Source organism: Ambystoma mexicanum, chromosome 2p, assembly GCF_040938575.1.
Source record: "Ambystoma mexicanum isolate Mex_15411 chromosome 2p, UKY_AmexF1_1, whole genome shotgun sequence".
NCBI lineage: Eukaryota > Metazoa > Chordata > Amphibia > Caudata > Ambystomatidae > Ambystoma > Ambystoma mexicanum.
This window is the reverse complement of record NC_090923.1, coordinates 632,626,274-632,635,157: the sequence shown is the minus strand read 5'-3', so window position 1 is coordinate 632,635,157 and position 8,884 is coordinate 632,626,274.

The window sequence follows — 8,884 nt, the reverse complement described above, 5'->3', positions numbered from 1 at the left end:
CCATACAGAACTGTACCTGGTGGTAGGGGGTCAGTATTCTGCCAATTGTTCTAACCAACTGATTTTCCTCCTATGTCTATTGTTGGTTCTCTTTATTACTTGATTTGTGTGACATTTAAACTAAGTCCAGTTGATGCACTTTAACATAATCTGATAGTAATTGTGGTACCACATAGAACTGTGTATATATTTGCCATTGTAGATTAACTGAGCACAGAGTGAGTTATTGTGATTGTGTATATAACCTTGAACCTTAATTATATAAAGACTGTGTTTTCACTAATACAGTGTGTGGACATTCCTTTGTGGGTGCTTGGGGACTACACTGTACTTAAGAACCAGCCTGCATCACCTCCTGAGAAGCTAGGCCTTGATTGCTCGACCATAGCTACCCTATAGAGTATCTTGGCTGGGGTCCTCTGTGCCTCTCCTCTGCCATATAGAGAACAGGAGGACAGACACCCCCTCCAGTCTTTAGAACCACCACAACTGTTTTGCAGGAAGGCAGATAGAGAGAGTACTTTTTATCTTATCTTGCATTTGTATAGCACCTCCTGTCATAGATTATGGTGCTGAAGTACATTTTCCCTCAGAGAGGCAAAGGAGGAGTTTGATAGAACATTCAGTAGTGATAGGGAGGAGCAAAGACGTGTAGATATTTGGGATGAAAGAGAGGGATAGATAGGATGCTCAAGAAGGGATGGGAAGGAAAATGTGGAGGAGCTGTGTGTGCAATAGGATCGAATTAATCGTGGGACTCAGGTTTGGAAGCAGGTAGTTATCTGAAAGATCATAACAACCACAGGTAAGTAACTAATACGAGTAATACATTTGTATTTAGAGTAAAACCTGAAGTAGGCATTTAGCCATGCAATTACTGAGAGACAATTTATTGAGCAATCATTAAGAAGAATATAGATAGATGTAGCATCAACATAAAAGGAAAATAAACAGAATATGTGTCTGACTAAGAATGTAAAGACAAAAGCTTAGTCTCAGCCAGTCATTAAATGAATTCATAAAATCATCACCAAAATATTGGATCAATATGTAGAGCAGGGTGCAGAACTCAGACTAATAAAACACAATATAAGTGATAAAGTTCTTTTATATGAAGGTCAAGATAAAGAACACTGTGATCCATGAACATTGCTAACACAATTGATAGGTTGGCAGGCATTCACTTTTATATCATCTTTAAAAAGAAGATAACAAATCATAGTCACGATTAACTAGATCATAGAGATTATACATAAGAAGGAACTGAACAAAGCCATAAGCTGTGAATCACCTCATTCCTCTTCTCACTCCCCAGTAGCATTCATGGTAAGCCCTCAAGGATTAATGAGTTCAAATAGTTAAATTAACACTGATGATTTAAGGAGCTCAGTAGAAGGATCACTTATTGATCCAGTCCATGAAGCTTGGTGGCCCTTGTCATTGACTGAGATAAAGGTGATCAACAGAAAATAAGTCACGCAGTGGTAAGACCAAAGATCAATGGGGGGTGAATGCCACGCTTTAAAAAAAGCAAAAAGGCAAATAGATCTCGAAATTACTGCAAGAGGGAATAAAAGAAAAATTATGGAGATAATACGAAACATTACTGTAAAAAACACAAACTATACTTGAGTATGGCATTTGTACATATCACTTTTTTATCAGTCAAATCAGCCATCTCACAAACACATTTCACCACTATATTGGCCCCAATATATTGCCATGCCACCATACACGGCGGCCTGCTGAGATGCTGTTTATCATATCACTACTAAGTCGTTCCATGCCATATAATGGGGTATGAAGCACCTGCATCTGCATGTCCTAGCTACAAACACACATGGGCACACTGTCCTTTCAGGCTCAGGTGTCCATTGTTCTCTGTAATGTTATTTGAGCCCATGCCTGGTGTATCCGCAATCGACTGGGAACCTGGTCAACACATCAATCCACTGTGTAAATCCTTCAGTCAATTGGCCATCTGGTTTTGACCCGATCCACCAATTTTATTTTGTCACTGTATACAGTAGACCCCAAAAAGTGTTACTATTACTAGTTTTTATGAGATCCAGTATAGAGTGAGTGTCAGGAATCAGCTTGGGTTCGCACACTGAACACTCACTCCACATGCCATCAGAGGCACACCAAGAGTTAATTGTGTCTGAACTTTCTCCGCATGTGGCCAGGCCTCATCTGAAGACACAGGCCACCAGTTTTAACTTCCATTTACAAAAATTGCCTCTATAATTAGGCCCTTCGCTCGCAATGTCACTCATGATTAGTGTCTTGTTGGCTGCCATGATCCAGGTGAAAGACCTGGTCTGTCAGTGGCCATTCTTGTGCTTCATTCCTGCTATTTGCGATCAAGTTCTTGCATGGTCCATGACGCTGTGCCTGCTCATCTACAGAGTTTCTCAGCCAGTGTTCAAAACCCCCACAGGCTTCACCAAGATCAATTTGGGAGATGCGGGTGACCCTGAGTACCTAAGCAGTGAGGAGGGCTTTGGGCAAGTTTGGTTACTGACTACTCTTGGCCTCTTTTCCAGGCATTCCAGAGTGCAGCTGTCTGCCCCAGCTATTCCTACCTCTCACAGCATGCATGAAGGAATATGCCTGCCCTTGTCCTGCCAAACAGTCCTGGTCCACTCGCCTTACCAACGCACCTTGGGAGGAGGTTTTGGGAGGTGAGGGAATCATGCCGAAAGACATCAGTTTTTGTGCAGTATCAGAGGTTCTAAAGTCTCACAGTGAAGCCACACGATGTACAGTACTATATTCTTAGTGTCACTGTAAAACTGTTAGTTGGACCCACATACTGAACATTTCCAGATGCTTCATTGGTGACTTGTAACAAAAACCATATGCCTTTTATCTGAGACTGTCTGTGGGGGAAGAAATAAAGTAAATTCCTTACAGTCTTCTCTCCAAAATAAGGGGCCTTGTATCACTTGGACAACATTACTAATGTCCATTACAAGTACTGTACAAAGTGCGAAAAATATCCATAAGTTAATAAAATGTCACACAACGAAAGAGACTCTGAGAATGAAGGAATTGATATTGATGAAGGACAATGAATCATATATTGTGAAAAGCTGAAAAATACGTTTTTTATTTTTTAAAACACTTTTTATTTGCGTTTTCTCAGTAACAAAAGAACAGCAAATGTAACATCCCCCCTTTATTCTTATTCTCAGTTCATCCAGCAAGACCTCCTCCTACTTCCCCTCCTCCTCTGAATGATCAGCACTTCATGTCTTCCTACCCAACTGGGATCCCCTAAACTTATCGAATATTCCCGATTCCATCCTTTACCCTCCATTCCATCCAATTCCCTCAGTTATTATCTCATGGTGGTTTCAAGTCATTGGACTTCGATAGGTCATTTAGCAGTTGCCCCAATCATACTGTTATCCCCTCTCCCACCATTTCAGCACCCGCCCCTTGTAGTGTCGCCAATTCAGCCATTTCCCATCTGCGCGCATCTGCCTGCCACATTGTGACTACTAGACCCTGTAGGATTTTCCATGCAATAGCCACTTGGCGTTTGGCTAATATCAGTAAGAACTGTAGCATCTTATTCCTTACTTTATTTCTCTTCCCCCCGGGAGGATTCCCCAGATGCATATTCTCGGGTTACATTCCAATGTTGTCCCCAGCAATGTATTTACCCCATCAATTACTTTACTCCAATATCCTGCTATGATTTTGCAGTCCCATATCATGTGCCAGAACCCCGCCCGGCCTCTGCTGCCTCTAGGGAATTCATCTGTCAGCTCCTCATTCATCGCCCGTAGTTTGGTCGTGATATACGTTCTGTGCAAAATGTTAAATTGGACCACTTGAAATTGGGCGTTTTGCAACGCCTTCTGGACCCGCTCCCAGAGTCCCACCCATTCCTTTTCCGGTATCTGATACCCCATATCTGCCTCTCATTTCTCTTTGACTTTTAATTCCTCTTCTGGTTCCTCTTCCAGTAGGGCTTTATAAATGAGTTAAATCTTTGCTTTGCCTCCCGTTTGTTCCAATAGTACCCATAATAGTGGGGTTGTTTCTGGTTCCTCTGGAATTCCTTTCCACATTTCTGCCAGTCTACGGACTACCGCTGCATACGCCAAAAATAAGCCAGTTGGCAGCTCATACTTTGTGACACATTCTGCAAAGATCAGCAATTTCCCTTCTTCAAATAAGTCTCCCACCACCTCACATCCTTTATCTCAGAGCCTCTGTACCTCTGTAGCCCTGCCCTCCCAATTGCCTGCCGTAATTTCCGGTCCACCCCCCAGGGAAATTGCCATCATATAGACCTCCGGGTCCCTTATTCTGGGTATATTTCTTGCATGTTCCCCTAACTGCCTCAAATACAATTGTAGTCCCTGTACTGCCCATAGGGTTCCATAATAACTCAACCCCTTCCAATAAGGTGGCAGGTTCCCCACCAATCCCTTCAGAGTCCCCTCCCCCCCGGTTGTCCCCATTCCAGCACTGACTGTAGCTGTGTTGCTATAAAGTATTTCTCGTAATCTGGCAGACCCAGACCACCTTCCCCTCTAGGTCTTCATAGTATGGCTAAGGACACTCTTCTTCTCCCCGTATTCCACAGTAACTCCCCCACTTTACTGTCCAGCATTTTAAAGAATATTTATTTTCCCACGTATGGTATATTGGCAAAGAAATAAAGCAATCTCGGCAGGATCACCATCTTGCAGAGGGCCACTCTACCCATCAGGGAAAGTGGTAAGTCTTTCCAAAAGTGTATCGTTTCCCCTATTCTAGATAATGCCCTCCCACGTGTTATGTACAAAAGTGTCTTCATCTCGTGGAATATCTGCACGCCTAGATGTTTAAATGATTCCACCTCCCATCTTATCCCCAGCGCCGGTATGTCTTCCCTGAGGCATCCTTGTAACCCCCCCAGGGGGAACAAAACCGATTTACCCTCATTGATTCGAAAGCGGGACATGTGGCAAAATTTTGTCAGTATTTCTAGTAGCATCGGGAGATTCTCTCGCGGATTAGCTACATATAAAAGTAGTTCATCCGCATATAGTGACACTATATGCCACCTACCGCCTGCCTCTATCCCTGCTTCTATCATTTCCTGCCATAGGAACTCCGGAAGGGGCTCTAGGGCCAAAGCAAACAATATTGGGGTTGACGCACACCCCTGCCTTGTCCCCCTGCTTAATAGCCATTTCCCGGACACCCATTCATTAGTTTGTTCCATCGCCAACGGTTTGTTGTATAGCAGGCCCAGCCATTTACAAATATTTTTCCCAAACCCAAACTCTTTCAACACCAGAAACAGCCATTTTCATTCCAGCAAATCAAACGCTTTCATGGCATCAAAGGAGGCGATCGCTGTGTTTGAGATTTTACGTGATTCATGACATGGTGGAGGTAAGTGATGTTACTGGATGTATTTCCGCCCATGATAAACCCACACTGGTCTGGGTAGACCAACTTCAATGCTACCTTCGCCACTCTAGCCGCCAGGATCTTCCCCAGGATTTTCCCATCAATATTCAATAAGGATATGGGTCGGTACGACATGCAGTCTAACTGGTCGTTCCCATCTGCCGAATCACAGTTATTATAGCCTCCCTCATGGATTCTGGTAAGCTCCCCTTCTCAAATGCCTCATTGTATACCTTCTTGAGTTTTGGGGCTAGGAGGTCTATACATTCTGTATAAAATAAAATTCTATTGGGAACCCATCACTACCAGGAGCCGTGCCTTTCTTCATAGTGCGTACCGCTCATCTAATGTCTCCCTCCTCTATCGGGGCCTCCAGTTCTTCACTCATATCATCCCCTAGTTTTGGTAATTGAACCTCATCTAGTACATCTTCCACCTCTGTCTCCACATAGCCCCCTTCGCTAGTATACAGTTCCCAGTAAAAGTCTGCGAAGGCCTCATTAATCCGCTCCTGGGTGCCCACTATTTCACCCAATTTGGTTCTGATTTGGGTTATAACTCGTCTTGGACTGTCCCTGCTTATCAACCACGCTAACAGTTTCCCCGCTTTATCTCCCTCCCTGTGTAGTCGGGCATCCCGTTTACTATTATCTACTACTATACCATTTATTTACTATTATCGAAGAGTGGCATGTCTGCCTGGGTCTTGTGAAGTTCAAGGTGCCGCACCAGCCTATTTCCTGCCTGGATTTCCCTTGCTGCTTCCCTATCTAATTCCGCCACCTGTCCTCCGGTCTGCCACAGCGTTTCTTGCAGTCTTTTTCTCATCCCCACTGTCGTGGAGAGACACACACCCCTTATATTCACCTTGAAGGCTTCCCAGAGCATCTCCATTAACGTCACAATCCCTCATTTAACTCGAAGTTTCAATCCCCTTGCCTATCTCCTCCCTAAATGCCCCATCCCCCAATGCATCTCTCTGCATACACCACAACGGGGGGTCTCCTCCCTTTCCCCAACAATTTAATGGCCAGCGGGGAGTGATCCAAAAGGTGTGATCCAAGTATTCTGGCCCTTCGAATTGCTGATAGTATTCCCTTCCCGTTAGGAGGTAATCCAGGTGCGAATACGATCCATGCATCCGCGAATAGTAGGAGAACCCTTTCTCTTCCCTATACTTTTCCCTCTATACTTCCACCAGATCCAGTTCACCTGGAGACTGTCATATATTTTTTACTGGGTCTCCTTCCCCCAGTCCCATCCAAGCATGCATCCAGGTAGCAATTAAAATCCCCCCCATATGATCATCTCCCCTCTATGTGCCCCAATCATGTGTAGGACCGATGGGAAGTATTCTGTCATCAACTTTCGTTGCGTATGAGTTCACCAGGCATAATATGCGCCTTTCCCATGTACCCACCAGCATCACTGTCCTCCCCATCTCATCCTTCAGCATTCTTTCCACCTGTAGTGGCACCTCTCTCACCACCCAGATCAACACCCCTTTCGCTTGAGTTGAGTAGGAAGTACTGAACACCTGTCTGCCCCACATCGTACCCAGTTTCGCCAAGTTCCCCTTGCCCATGTGTGTCTCTTGTATCAGGGCCAAATCTAGCCCATGTTGTTTCAAAAATTCTCCCACCCCCCATTTCTTTTGTCTGGATCCTAGTCCTCGAACGTTCCATGTTCCAAACTTCAGCCCTCTCAGCTCCCCCATCTTAGCGGTTAAAGTCGCTCCCTGTCCCTCCCCTCCGGGGTACCCTCTGCTCCATTCTCCTCCCAACCTCCCAGGCCGTGCCCCAGTCTCTCTAGCTACCATAGTGCGCTGTCATTCCCCTCTCATGATCTCATTTCCAGTGTCGTGCCTTCCAGAATGAGGTCTCTCGCCAGGTCCCCTGATTCCTCCCTGTTTCCCAATTATACTCCAGATAATACCCATCCCCAACTTGGTATTATCAGCCCCAATTCCCTCTCAACTTCCCCTTCCCCCACCCACCTCCCAACCTTGCCCCCTCCTTCCATCAAACTCCCCAACTGTGGTCCGTGGGTGTTACCCCCTTGGGTTCCATCCCAACACTTCCAACACGTAGACCTCTTGGCTAACGTTACCCTCCTCTTCCCCTCTCCTCGTCGGCAGTGGCCAATGGTGTTGTATGAGTGGGGGGTTTTCACATTGCCCCTGTCTTCACCCATCCCATCTAAATCACCCCTCCTTCATTCCTTTGTTCCCCTTAGGTGACTGCTCCGTGATGGCTCTCCCCATACATCATCCGGTTTCTCCCTCTACCTTCAGTTCCTGTTTCCGGGATGTGTTTCTCCTGACCCCCTCCTATTCTGTGACTCCCCAGTTTGCGACAGAGCATCTAGCCAGTCCCACACCTCCTTCGGGGACGTGAAGAACCATGACTTCCCCGAAATCACTTTCAACTTGGCCGGGAAAAACCTCATGTATTTCAGGTTCAGTTCGCGGAATCAGCATCTCACTGCATCGTATGTTCTTCTTTGTCGCTGTACTTCCAGTGTGAAATCAGGAAAAATGTGCAGTTTTGTATTCCCGATTTTGTAGAAGCCTATCCTGCGGGCTTCTTGTAGAATAGCGTTGCAATCTCTAAAGTTCATAATCTTGGCCACCATTACTCTTGGTGGGGCGCCTGGTGGTGGGGGCCGACCCGCCACCCTGTGAGCTCTCTTCACCGTGAAAAATGTAGACAGTCCCTTGATCCCCAACACTTTCAAGACACTTTCAAGACCAGATTCTCCACAAATAATTCCACACTGGGGCCTTCTTCTCTCTCCGGTATCCTGACCAGTCGAATATTACACCACCTAGAGCGGCCTTCTGCATCCTGCGCTCTTGTTACCAAAGTTCTGGTCGCCCCCACCAGGCCTGCCACTTGATTTTTGAGGGTTTGAATGTAGTCCTCCACTGTGCTGGCCCTCTGTTCTACTTCCGTGACCCGTTCACACACCTTGCGGAGGTCATCTCTCACTAGGGAGACATCTACCCCTACTTCTTTAATTTTTCCTTCAAGGGAGACTTTAATTGCCTGTATCACCTCCATTAATGTATCCAGGGTCACTCCCCCTCCGCTCCCTCCAGACGGTCCTTCCTCCTCAGCCTGGTCCGGACCTGCTTGTTTGTGCAGTCTGTCTTTTGCTTCTGCATATTTCTCCATCTTTTGCTGCCCCTTAACCATCTTGACCCCAAGCTTTATCAAGGTTATGGTGCAAGGTATGCTGTTGGGTACTGCACAAGCATAATGATCGTTCCTTGATCACGTGTTTCCCTGTTTCCTCTCAGTGTCACCTTTCCGATGCAATCACTGAGTCACATGCCTGGCATCCTAAGGGTGGTCACAGTATGACACTCTCCCTGGTTTAAGTTACGGCAGGCCGTCCTTCCCATCGCACCAATGTTGGTTCATGTACTCCCGATATGGGGAGGTTATCCCCAGCACCTTGCCTT